This window comes from Arvicanthis niloticus, chromosome 28 (assembly GCF_011762505.2).
Source record: "Arvicanthis niloticus isolate mArvNil1 chromosome 28, mArvNil1.pat.X, whole genome shotgun sequence".
Classification (NCBI taxonomy): Eukaryota; Metazoa; Chordata; class Mammalia; order Rodentia; family Muridae; genus Arvicanthis; species Arvicanthis niloticus.
The window spans coordinates 19,400,526-19,414,561 of NC_133436.1; the positions used below are offsets into that span (position 1 = coordinate 19,400,526).

The window sequence follows — 14,036 nt, forward strand, 5'->3', positions numbered from 1 at the left end:
CAAGAGTTAGGAGCCATCCCAGTGTCATGACAAATATCATTGGAGTAGTGTTACTTTTAAATTTATAATGATTGTCATTATGATTAGAAAAAAGTTTAAAGACACCTGTAGGATATTTGGCATAATCCCGATACCTCTCTGGGTGTGTTAACTTTGCAAAGTGAGATTACGAATTTAAAGAAAGCTGCTCTGTTGACCTTTGATGCTGCAGATAATGCTGATAAAATTATGCATGGCCTGAGTTCAGTATTACCATTTTGGTCAAACCTCAAGAATGGCATATATAACCTGATCAGGCTAGCCCTTCTTGTCCTGGGAATACTTTTATACTTGCTCATCGTGTTAAAGCTTGTTTCTAACTACATCAACAGGCTGGCAGCCAATGTACATGACTTGAAACTGATAATGGACCCTTAGACAGAGTTATTAATTTAACAGGCTGGCAATCCAAGGATGGGTAAGTTTCTGCACAGAGCCTTACCAACCTAAGGCAGAAGTGCATTGCTTATGATAATGCATATTCCATGATGAGTAAGGAAGTCTTTCTTGTCAGAATGACCTAAGACAGACTCAGTCTGGTTTATGCAATAAAAATGAGGAGATGTGGAGAGTTTTGGGTGCTGTGTGGCAGGAATCTAACATCGGTCAAGAACAAGGAAATGGACTGCTTGGAAGGAATCTGATATAAAACAAGGACAAGAAAATGGACTGCAGGCAGGAATCTGACATTAGGCTGGAACAAAGAAGTAATTTCAGGCAGAAATATAAATCCTAGGCTAGAACAAAGAAGAAATTTCAGGCAAGAATCTAAATCTTAGGCTAGAACAAAAAAGTAATTATAGGCAGAAATCTAAATCTTAAGCTAGAACAAAAAAATAGGCTTCAGGCATGAAAATGACTTTGGGCTAGGACAGGGAAGTAGGCTCAGATACCTTGATCATCCTGATAAAGCACTTAGAAATAGTGATCACAGGAGTGATCACTCTGTTTATTGTCCTACATCTTCTTTGATTATCTGAGTTTATTGTCTTCCTTGTTCCTGGACTGTTTGCATCTATTGTATTGCAAGCTCTTCAACCTAGAACTGACCTTAATACTTGTATGTAATTTAAACAATATAAAGGCATAAAAGGAGGAGGAGGGATGGGATAGGGGATTAATGGGGGGGGGGGAATTTGGAAGGGGGATGGCATCTGAAATGTAAATAAATAAAATATTGAATAAAAAGCCAAAGACATCATAAAATTTAGAGGCAAATGGATGAAAGTAGAGATCATTCTGAGTGGTGAAACCAAGACCCAGAAAGACTGGGATCATATATCCTTACTTACAATTAGATGTTAGCCGTAAAGTATAGGATAATCCGCTACAATCCACAGACCCAAAGAAGCTAAGTAATAAAGAGGTCCCATGAGAGGATGCGTGGATCTCATTCAGAAGGGGAACTAAAATAGACATTGAAGGTGGAGAGAGGGAAGGAACTGAGTGGGAGAGGGGATGGGGAAGGGAACAGAGATGAGGATCATGTGTGGAGAGAGCAGGAGAGAGCTGGGCTGGGAGAGGATAGAAATTGGCAGGGGGCATTTCTGAGACAGAGAAAGTTCCAGGGAGTCTATCGAGTGACCCCAGCTGAGACTCTTAGCAGCAGAAAATATGGAGCCTTAAGTGGTCACCTCTTGTAATCAGGTGAGATTTTCAGTGGAGAGGTGGGACCACCAACCCTACACACAAAACCTTGAATCCAAAATTTGTCCTGCCTACAAGATATGCAAGGATAGAGATGAAGCAGAGATTGAGGGGGATGGTCAGCCCATGACTGGTCCAACTTGATACCCATCAACAGTGTCAGGAGAGAGCCAACTCCTGACACTGTTAATGGTACTCTGCTATGCTTGCAGACCAGAGCCTACCATAACTGTCTCCTGAGAGGTTTCATTCAGTAGCTGATAGAAACAGATGCAGAGACCCACAGCCAAACATTAGGCGAGCTATAGTTGGGAGAAGGATTGAGGGAGCCCCAGAGGTCAGGAACACCACAAGAAGACATACAGAGTCAACTAACCTGGGTCCTTGAGGGCTCACAGAGACTGAACAACCAACAAAAGAGCATACATAGGCTGACCCTAGACCTCCTACACATTTGTAGCAGATGTGCAGCACGGTCTTCATGTAGTGCCCCTAATAATTGCAGCAGGGGCTGTCTTTGACTATTGCCTGCCTTTGGATCTTTTCCCCCTTAGCTGTGATGCCTTGTCTGGCCTCAGTAGGAAAGGATGAGCTTACTTGATATGCCAGGGACATGGAGGGAGGATGGGATGTGGGCTAGTACCCATAGGGGGCCAGTGTTCTCTTAGGAGAATGGGAAGGAGGAATGGGCAGAGGGAGTATGGGTGTGGGACTGAAAGGAGAGAAGGGAGGGAACTGTAATTGGGATGTAAAGTGAATGAATGAATGAATGAATGAATGAATGAATAGTGCTGTTTTGGTTTAGTAAGAAAGAAACCAGTGTGTATCTAAGTATTCAATTCTTTTGTCATGTTGCCTCTCAAGGACTTTTAGAAGTTGAAGCAGGACTTCATAACATAATTCAAAATGTTTAAATATTCTTAGGTATGAAACAGAAAATTTCAGGAGAAGAAGGTATGACCTGGAACACTCAAGGTTATAATAAAAGTATGCAAATGTGAAGGCAGTGTAGGATAACACTCTTGGTCTTGTATTATCACTTCTTTCACTGAACTACAGAATAACTGCATAGGCCAAGGCAAATGAGGATACTCTCTCTGCAAATACAAACTGAATCCAATCTCTGCTCTTCTGAGCTGCCCTTAAGTGTAGACTGTGTGGATACTTGGGAAGCAACCAATATCTAGACTAACAGTAACCATAGCAAACCTCTGAAGACATCTTCTCTGGACCTCAGAATGACTCAAAGCCTCATCATCTCTCAGAAGAGTCTTGATCTGAAACAATACAAAAAAATCATTCTGTTGCTCAAGTTCCCTCCACTCTTAACACTGAGCATATTAAATGGATTAACAAATGTTTGTACAGTATCCTATTGTTTCTCACAGCAGCACTGTATGAAATAGACACAATTATTTCTCTCATCTTAATAATTGAGAAAACATAATCTCAAAAACTAAAAATGACTTCCTAAATATTGTATAGTAATGGTACAACCAAGACTACCACAAATGTCATCTTCTCAGTCAACCCAAGCCTGGCAACATAGTAAAATGGTGCGTAGGTATTTTCAGAGTCTGTACATGTGGTGTGATGGCTTCTGGGAAACTAAATGTGAAAGTTGCTTGGCTTGCACAGGACAGACACAGGTTTATTCTATTTCCTAGGGTATAGGTTGATGACAGAAACTGGACCCAGGAGAAGGGAATTACTTGATTAAAAATAAATAAATACCCAGCATGGAATAGTCAGCTTTCCTGCAGATAAGTATGAGGGCCTTAGAGGTATGGGCAGACTGGCCATGGTTCTGGCTTCACAGAAACAAATCTCTACATCAGTGCCATTGAAGAAGAATATGTTATCACCAGGTAGGATCAAGAGATAGAAACTGGGGCACATGGTTTCCTGGGAGCTTTCACCCTTGTGGTTACAGCATGATGCCAATCAGGCCTGCAACTGAGGTCGATAAGAGTGCATGGAAAAAGCTGGGCAGTGGTGGCACACGCCTTTGATCCCAGCACTTGGGAGGTGGAGGCAGAGGCAGAGGAACAGCCAAATTCATTTTGCCACTGGAGTTCTTTGGGTGTTAAGGCTCTGTAATATACAGCTAATGTGATTAAAATGGAGGCATTCAAACTTAAATGGTTGTTGGAATAAATTAGGGGCATCAGAATTGGCAGTGTTTAGGTTTTGGAGAACTCTGTTCAGTCAGCCTTCCCTGGAATTCAATCACTCCAGCATTAAGCCATTGTTTTGCACGATGTGAAATTTGGCAGTGAACAGAATTGACAATGTCACAGAAATCTCCTGAATCTCAGCCAAGGCTTGGTACCTAAGAATGTTCTTCTTCAAAACATAGATAAAATTGATAATAATCAGGTACATCATAATAAATTAGTGGATATCTCTACATTCATATTCTTTATGTGTTGTTCATGTATGTGTGCAAATGCATATTTCTGTGTGTATTTGAATGCCATATGTACTGCCAAGGTGTTTGTACTTGATGGAATATTAACTGCTGTTTATTTTGGGAAAAAACAGTAGGAAAATGTTAAATGTCAGCAAACTGCATCAGAAATGTGACTCCTAATTGACTTTCAGATAATATGTATTTATAATCATGTTGTACATGTACAATACAACCCCCCCCCAGACTTACCTGATTCATTCACATACATGCATCTGTTCTTGGCAACATTTAGCTGCCTGGGGAACAAGCAGAAAGGCACCCATTAGAGTATCTAGCCACTTTAGGATCTGCAGAGTCTGTCAGTCCTAGTATTGTCTACTTCATTAGATTTTGAATGACCTAGAAGATCAGTGATTCCCCTCTTCTTCATGTCTCTGTGAGTGTACATATGTAAAAATTAACTAAGGATGAAGTCACCCTACATAGAAAAGTAGGGAGCACTATTCTTTGGGATGGGGGCTGGATTGAATTTAAAAAAGAAAAACAAAACTACCAGCAAAGCACTCTCACTTCTCTGCCTATGTTTCTTGTCCAAAGTTGGGGATATAGTGTCCTCTGCCAACATGATACCCTGCTCTAATGTATAGGACCAAGCAGCCATTGAATGAACCTTTTGAAAACATGATCCAAAATAAATTGTTTCTTAAGTTGTTTCTTTCATATATTTTTTTTTTTTATCATATCTAGGAACAGTATGGCAATTTAAGGTATGGAACCCATGTAATTTAAGGTAAACCTTTGAAGAATGCTAACTGGGTGTTTCTTTCATGATGGTAACTATACCTCAGGCTTCTGCTACTTATTTCTTGGCTTGTCTATACATCCTTAGCCTTTTAAGCTCAGAGAGAGAGAGAGAGTATTGAAGATTTGGGGATCAGTTTATTGGCTTATACATGAATCAGAAATCTCAAATAGGCTATTGTCTAGAGAACACACATCCTCCCCAATACACACTCTTACACAAACACACAAACATACACAAACACATCTGGACACGTGTTTACACAAATACACAACAGCATTCCGAATTTTATTTATGCTTCTTTATGTATGTGTCCACCAACCTGAAAATAGAATTCACTTTTAGTATATTTTAAAGATTTCCCTGCAGGTTATCCAAACAGTAGCTCTGAAAAGAATACATCAAAGGCTACATTCAAATTGTCTTTTGAATGATGCCCTTGCCAGCCATGAAAACGAGCTCTCTCCTAAGTGCCCCGGGGCAGTACTAAAAAAGAATCAGGCACTGGCCTTAATGAAAATCCAGTTCTAGAGCTAGAAGCAATTTAATATACTATATCTTTCCTGGGAGGTCATGACTGTATCTCAAGAAGATTCTAGCAAACAATACTTGGGAGTGAAAAAGGCCATGTGTAAAATAACTACTGGGAAAAGATCTTTGCACTACAGCGTTCCTGTACAGAGAAGGTAATGAAGACTTCATTTCCTATAACATGTCAGTCAAGAGCAATGGTCGGGTAAAAAGCACAGCGAACTAACTGTAGGTCTGAAGTTCCAATCAAGTGTGGCCTTGATTCTGTCTACTTTCTAACTTTGGCCAAATTATTTCTTTAATTCAGGATTCTTATCTGTAAAGTTAGCATGAACATCTGTTTCCAAATCCTTGTGGCTAAAGACAACCAATGAAAATGACTTTCTTAGATGCCAAAACGATTTGAAATTAAACTCCCTTATAAACATGACTCAAGATATTAGGGATACACATAGAAAGGAACTGCTGCATGCACACCAAGAAGGCAGAGCTTACTGAAGGAGCAGCATCCAGACAAGATGGAGAAGACTGGTACCCTACAGGGTCGGGGTGACGGATGTTAAAGCCAGTTCTATATAAGTATCTTTTTCATTTCTGACTCCCAAGTGCCCTCTTGGGTTGAATGCCTAAGTAGCCAGTTGAAGACGAGTATCTCGGCTGCTAATACGTGTTGTGGTTGTTGATGTTGAGAAATGTCTATTTCTTCCCATCTACAGCATCACCTGCTTGATCCTTCCCCACATTAGTGTTAATATAGTGAAAATAATGACTTCAAAAATGATGCAAAATCTTGGTTGATTCTGCAGCTGGCTACCATTGTGAGCCTGTGGCCTTGAAATCCATACTGAAGTCTGTTGCTGTGAGAGTATTTCAGCCAAGGCTTGGATATGAACAGGAGAAAACTTTGAGTGGAGATATTAATTAGATATTAATTAGACTAGGGACTAAACATCAATGCTTTTTAGAAAACGTTACCAGATTCTAAACTGCTAATCTACTCATTCAGTGTCTCCAAGATATGTGGTTTTTCTGTTCTACTAGTTCATGGCATTTCACCCCCCATTTATTCTCCATTTAGGTTATATGCCTCATCCTTGCCTAATATGAGTAAGTTTCTAGGCACAAAACCAACTTGGTGATTTTTTTTTCATCTTAGCATATTTGAACAGGTATATGTGCACATATATATAGATACATAGGTACTTTATGAATGCAGTGAAACTGTAAAGGGTAAGAGGGCAGTGAGTGCCATCTCATGGAGAACCCTACCATTACATTTTTCAAATTGCCTCTACTTAAAACTCTTATTTTTTTTTTTTTTTTGTAAAACTAGACCACTGTTCTCTGCAGTAAATGTTTTCTTCTTCTCTTTTCAAGTTGCTTGCATAAATAATACAAGTCTTGTGGGTTAACACCACATGGTCCAATGAGTCACGATACATCATAGGGAATAGACTGTGGGTAGATATGGGAATTTTGATGAGTCATCAAAAAAAGAAATTCCCTGTTGACCAACTCAAGCAAAAAATGAAGTGTGTGACAATGTATAACAAATAAACTCCAGGACTTAGGTATGTCCTGTGACTACTTTGTAACTACATAATATTGTTCCTAATTTGACTATTCATATACAAGAGTTCATAAGCTTTTCCTCACTTCCTCTCTCTAGAATAGAATCTAATTTTTCACACTCTGACTTTATCTTCATTGGGTCACAAGCAGCTTTTTGTCTGCCATCTTACCAGGAAGTCTATAATTATTTTTACTCAAAATGAGATATGCTAGGTTGCTTTGTCTGTTCCTGGTTGGTGATAATTTTCAGAGTCTCCATTTTTCCCAGGTTGTATTTTGCTGGGACCTTGTCATAGTTAGCTTGAGTTGACAGCTCGACACCCTGGGAAGAGGGAACCACAGCTGAGAAATGGCCTCCATTGGATTGGGCTGTATACATGCTTGTGTGGGTATATTACTAACTGAGCAAGCCAGTAAGGACCTTCCTCCATGATCTCTGCTTCATTTCCTGTCTCTAGGTTTCTGCCTTGAGTTCCTGTCCCTGCTTCTCTTGTTGAACAGTAACTTGTAAAGCAAAATAAAACCTTTATGCCCTAAGTTGTGTTAGAACAGTGTTTTATCACAGCATCAGGGATGGATGCTCATCCTAACAAGTGGTGTGCAAGGTTCAATGTGTCTCCTTTTATGTGAACCCCCACTGGGTCCTGGCTTAGCTTGTGCAGTATATCCAGCAACTCCTCACTGAACTTATGTATTTCAAGCCATCCCACTAAATATATTTTCCTCAAAAATTCCTTTAAAACCAATTGTTCTTCATTCTTAAAATGTATTACATCTATTCTTTTAAAGATTTACTTGTTTGTTCTATGTGTATGGGTGTTTTTCCTGGTGTATGTCTGTGGGTTTTGTCTATGCAGCACCTAAGGAGGCCAGAAGACAGTCGGATCACCTAAAATGGGAGTTAGAGATGGTATTAGAGCTGCCATGTGAGCACCGAGATTCAAATTCAGTTCCTCTGGAAAAGCAGCCAGTGCTCTTAGATAATGAACCATCCCTTCAACCCCTACATTTAATTTTAAAGACATACATTTAAGGGCCAATAGATATTGTTCTATTTATGTGGACAGAAAGTCGTATTTTTTTTGGTATCAGTATATCTGCTCACCCTTACAGGATGTTTTTGAATCTTGGTGCAGGCAATGGTTTACTGTTGACCAAATGGGCGAAATTAAACAGGAGCAAGATTTATGCTGTTTTCTATTATTTTAATGCTGCTCCCAGCTTTCCAAAATAAAAGGAAAGATTTATCTCCGCTCTCATCTGCTCATCTCATAACACTGTAGCATAAATCTTGCCAAAATAAAAATGCACTGTTTCAAGAGCATTCTAAATCTTTCAAATTGCAATTGAACATTAAAAAATTAATAAGATATGCATGCCCCATTTAGGGATAAGCACTGTGCACACTTTTAGTCTCTGCAAGTTGATCAGTTAAGGGTCTCTGTTAATTGTCAACTACAAGGAAAAGCTTCTCTGGTAAGGGCTGAGAAATGATCTGATGTATGGTTATAGCAATAAATCACATGAAGTTGTTTGACTGTGTTCATTTGGCAGAACATTGGGCCCTCCCTTAGAGCTTTGGACCTATCTAGCCACAAGCCCTTGACCCCTTTAACAGGGCCAGCCAGAGGTGGGGCTGGAAACCATGTTATTCAGCCAGAGGTGGCTACAGTGTTATCCTGGGACAACAGGGTAGTTGGACATTAGAACTCACATCAGTTGTGACAGCATGCACAAGACCTGCATGAGCTACAGTCAGATAAAATCCCATCATAGGAGAGGCAAGTAAAATATCTCACCAGTAGCTGAGGAACTACTGGCATCGGATAACTACAGCAATAGAGGGAGTCTACCTTCTTTAACAATGTGATCCTCCATGCTCCTCTAGGTTAACTGCGTGCCACAATAGGCCCTACTCTCAAGACTAGCTGACTAACAGAAACAGACTCAATGGGGAAAAATTAGGAAAGAAAGAAGACATGCCAAAGCTTAGTGAGGAAGGGATAGGAGGAAGGAGAAGGCAGTTTACAAACAAGCTCAGAGAGGGGTTGAATGTGTTCAAAATATATTATTTGAATCAAATAATTAACAAAAATATTGTTAAAATTTTAAAAGTGGAACACTTTTCTGGTGTATGCAAGAATTGAGATGCAATACCTATTACCCTGAACTCCAACAGTCAACTGATCAGTAGAAAATTTAGCCATTGCCAAGTTCTCCATTAGCTTTTCTTCCCATTGTGCCCGTGGCTTTACTGTATATAACAATACTGTCTTGAAAGAAACCAAGACTTCCACATAAGACTACAGATTGCATGTTGCCTCCGTGTGATGGTGACATGGTGAAGGAGGAGAGTTGGGTTATGAAAGAATCAACTCCATCCTAAAGAAAGACAGAGAAGAAGAGAAAAGGGGATGATGGAACAGCTGATCAGTGTAGAGAAACAAAAGGATACCAACCAAAGGAACACATCCCCATGTATCTCCAGTCATGAAGACAGGTCAGAAAAGAAGCCTCATTCCAAAGGGAAGCCAGAGGGCCCTGCTGAACATAGACTGAGTGTGTTACCCATAGAACAAGCTCATACTGTAATCCTGGTTTGGGTTAGGGTGAGATCTGTGATCAAGTACCAGCATGACACAGAACCTATTGTTTAAAACTGAGCTATCTTGAGGGCCATAGCTTCATATGAGAGACAGAGCAATGGGAAGCCATTTCAGAGACTGGGAGGGATGGAGCTGACAAACTCAAAGCACTCAAGCTAATTAGAGCTTGGGAAAGTCAATAGAGGAAGATAACCCCACCCTTGGTGAATATAGAACTGAGCTGACACCCTCATCTAAGTATACTTTTGGGATTTGATAACCTTTAGCCTGAGATCATTGGCTCAATACAAACCTCTGGAGCCACATCTCACTGTTGTAGACACTGAGGTATTTAAAACTTCATAGAGACATCCATAGCTGCAACCCTCCTGATGATGTTTAGTCAAAATGCCAAAAGAACAAACCAAATAAACAATAGTGGACTCTATGAAGAAAAAGTTGTCAATTCACTTACAAATACAGATGCATCAAAATAACACCATATATCTTGATACCATGTGTACATTTTGGGAACATGTGTACCAAGGTATATCGGGCCCTAAAAGTAAGTAACTGTCTATTACTATTAATAAAATCTAAAAAATTCTTGGTAAAATTGTCAGAGAAACAAGACATTTCAAGACAAGCACAAACTAACCAGTGACCACCAAACCAAAATGTAAGTAGATGCTTAAAGGAATCCTACATACAGAGGAGGAAGGGGTCTCAACCAAGACAGCACAACAGAATAAATTTCATTCAAGAATAGAAGATCAAGGATGACTATGAAAGAAACCACTATATCTAGCACAGTACCAAAAACTCCTAATACAAACAATAGAGAAAAAACCCAACAAAGATAATTTAGACACTCAGAGAAACAATGATGAATTTGCATGCATCAGAAAAACTCTGTAAATAATAATACCAAATGTAAATGATCATAAACCTCTAATTAAAAGACATGGATTAGGGGCTTGGAAAGATGGTTCAGTGAATTAAGGTGGATACCCAACAACCTGAATTTGGATCCCCAGAATCTACATAAAAGTCTAATGTGGTAGCACATGTCTGTAATCCCAGCACTGGACAGCAGATAAGAGTGCTTTCCACGTAGCCTGACAACCTGAGTTTGGTACCCAAAACCCTTCTTGGAAAGAGATAGTCAACTGCCAAAAATTGTACTCTAATATACACAAGTGTGTCATGAGGCCATATGTGCACACTCACACACATGATAATAATAAAACATTTAAAGTGAAGCTATGCATACATGAAACAGACCATCAGAAAGATACAACAACTATGGATATATAAATATGCATGTTGGGGCTCCCAGTTGTCTATAACAAACATCAATAGACATAAGGAGAGGTACTGATAAAATAAGAGTTAGTTCTTCAAGCCCTATTTGCAACAAGACACCTCATCCAGACTAAAAGACAAGAAAGAAACATCAGAATCAACTTGCATGGCACATCAATTGTCCTTAACAAGTATTTGCAGAATTTTTCATCTAACAGGTATAAGGTGCACGCTCTTCTCTTCAGCTCATGGGACTATTGGGGGCCAGAGGTATCAGATTTCCATGGAGCTGGACTTAGAGGAGTTATGGGTTTGACAGGGATGCAAGGAGTGCAGTCCAGGTCCTCTGCAAAAGCAGAGGTGTTCTAACCACTGAGAAAACTTTCCAGCTAACCTTTTTCTCATAAAGAGCTCATTTAAGGCCATGAAGCAAATCTGAAGAAATAGAAAAGAGCTAGAGTCACTTTCTCTCTCTTCTCTGGTAAGTGAAAAGTTGGCACCAGTAGCAGGAGAGCAGGAAAGAGCAGCTGAGAGAATGAACATGATATTTGAAAGGCGGAGAAGGCAACTGAAGAAGTCAGAACATAATTTTTAAAGTTCTTAGCATCAAATGAAAGGGGAGGCAAGCATCTTTCTGGAGAAGCCCATACACACACTTTGGTGTGAACTGCATTTGCATACATGTGTGACTTTTCATTCATTATCACACTTAAATCTATGTAAAACAAACAAATAAAAAACTTCTTAATAAGTCCTGACTCTGTTTCATAAAAGCATAAATGCATACCTTACCAGAATTTTTGGCATGCACCTTATACAGTTATATAGGGAAAGTCTTTAGTTATTAGTGTGTACATTAAAAATCCAGAGAGATTTTAAATTGCTTAATGATGCTACAGAGACACAAAGTCGGTAAGTGGCTAAAAGCAATAAAGATTAGAGCGAAAATTAGTGAGACTCCTCTTAAAAGAATTATTCATACTCATCAAACCAAGAATTGATTTTTTAAAATAATAACAAGATTGATAAAACAGAAAAATGTAAGAAACAAATTAATCAGATAGGAGATGGGATTCAGCCTCTAGTGTGGACTCAAGGTCCCCCTGGGCTCTTTAAGCCTTTCCTCTGGCCTCTCACCATTTCTTTGTGACTCCTGCAGACCCACAAAGCCACTCTACCAGGGCTACATAGCAGCCGTGTTAGTCTGGGAGTCAAGTAAGTCATCTTTTATTTTATCATTTATAGACATCTTCTTTCACTGTTACGGGCCTTCATTCTTACCTCCCCAGTCTTACTCTTCACCCCACAGCAGCCTGTCAGGAGCTCTTCCTCCAAGCCCATCTCTGTCACCTAAGAACTCTGACTCTTGGTGTAGGCCCAGAATCCCTCTAGTTCTTTTTGCTACCCTCTTTCAGCCTTTCCTTTCCATTAATAATTATTGTATTTTTACTTCCACAGACTTAAAAAAACCTATTCATTTTCAGGAACCCCACAGCCTCCACATTTGAGTAGAACCCAGTGCTGCAACAGCTATTTTTTTGTCTTATTGTTTTGGGGTTTTTTGCTTGTTCTGATTTTCTTTTCTTTTTTGTTTGTTTGTTTGGGGGAGTTATTTTTGATGGAGAAGGAGAGGGAAAGCAGAAATGTGCGTAGGTAGGGAGATACTGAAGAACTGAGAAGAGCTTGAGAAGGGGAAAAACGTGGTTATATGGAAACTGGTCTTTAACATAACATTAAGATGGTATTGACATAGATGCCTCATTCTTACTGACTAGTGTTCACAGTACTAGAAGGTACCATATATACTACCAGAGGTGAAAATTAATTGTCAGTATTACCCAGCTGTGAATCCAGTGAACTACAGTAATGACTAGTTTGGTAAGTCATGCCCACAGGTGCAATTATGGCATGGTTGTCATGGAAACACTGATCACTTTCTAGTTAGATTGAATGCCTGCTCCACTTGTTGTTATCCATATCTGGTACTGGCCTTTGAATGGTGGAAACATTTCCTGGATGATATTAAATGTAAATTGATTTTATTATTACAGAGTAGGGACAGAAGTTTCCTTGTATACCATTTGCCTTCCCAGTGGATTTTATGCTATTAATCTCAACCCTTACATCTGTGGGTATGGAGAGCTCGAAGTATGACCCCCAGTGTTCATTGGCACCTGATGTTTCCTCTGCTAGATAACAAATCTTTGGATAAATTCCTTCAGTGCTACATTAGTGGATGTTCTATGAAATAGCAAAATCCTTACTGTGAAAAGCTATGGGTCCTAATGCTGGACAATGTGAGAGCAATATAGCTTGTTATATAGAGTCCTGCAGGTCTTCCCTGACTTCACGAGTTTGATTCATGGTCTGGACCAGTGGCTTCATAGTCTTTGGCCTTTACAAACACAAGCAGAGAGTCTAATATAGTCACAGATGCAGATTCTTTCTTAGGGCAAAGCTTCAAGGTCCATCCTGATCCTAGTAAATGCTTTTACTCAGTCTATACTATTTTGGCATTTGGATGACTCTAATTGAAAATATAGGTAGGTAAGTAGTGACATCCCTGTGCCTGTGGTCTCTTGCTTCTCAGAATTCAGCCCCTTTGTGCTCATACATCTCCTGCTTTTACTTCAAAACAAGGAAAACAGCATTCCCTAGTCAGTGCTCAGTATTGTAAGTAGAATCTTTTGATCAATCGTTTCATAGCTGGTTTTTATTAATTAATAATTTTATTTAGTTACATCCCAAATGTTGCCTCCCACGATCAGTCCCCCCTTGAAGAGTTTTTCCCCCATCCCCCCTCACTTCACCAATGAGAGGGTGCCCCCAGGTATCCCCCAACCCTGGGGTATCACATCTCTACAAAATTAGGTACATTCTCTACCACTGAGACCAGACAAGGCAGCCCTCTGCTACGTATGTGCAGGGGACCTTGGACACGCCTGTGTATGTTCTTTGGTTGCTCAGTCTCTGGGAGCTCCCGGGGCCCTGGTTGGATGACAATGCTGGTCTTCCTATGGGGTTGCCATCCCCTTCAGTTTCTTCAGTCCTTCCCCTAACCCTTCTATAGGAGTCTCCAACCTCCCTCCAATCTTTGACTGTGAGTATGCATTTGACTCAGCTAGCTGCTCATAGAACCTGG

At 39.9% G+C, this 14,036-nt stretch overlaps 1 long non-coding RNA gene across 1 annotated transcript in view; it reads right to left on the bottom strand.

Moving 5' to 3' along the window:
• LOC143440152 (uncharacterized) overlaps positions 1-14,036 on the bottom strand; it is a 32,784-nt gene that overhangs the window by 16,028 nt on the left and 2,720 nt on the right. Inside the window, exons 2-3 of the long non-coding RNA XR_013108016.1 lie at positions 4,349-4,395; positions 2,896-2,963 (exon numbers count right to left, since the gene is read on the bottom strand). This is a non-coding gene — a long non-coding RNA (uncharacterized LOC143440152). The remainder of the gene's footprint in view (positions 1-2,895; positions 2,964-4,348; positions 4,396-14,036) is intronic.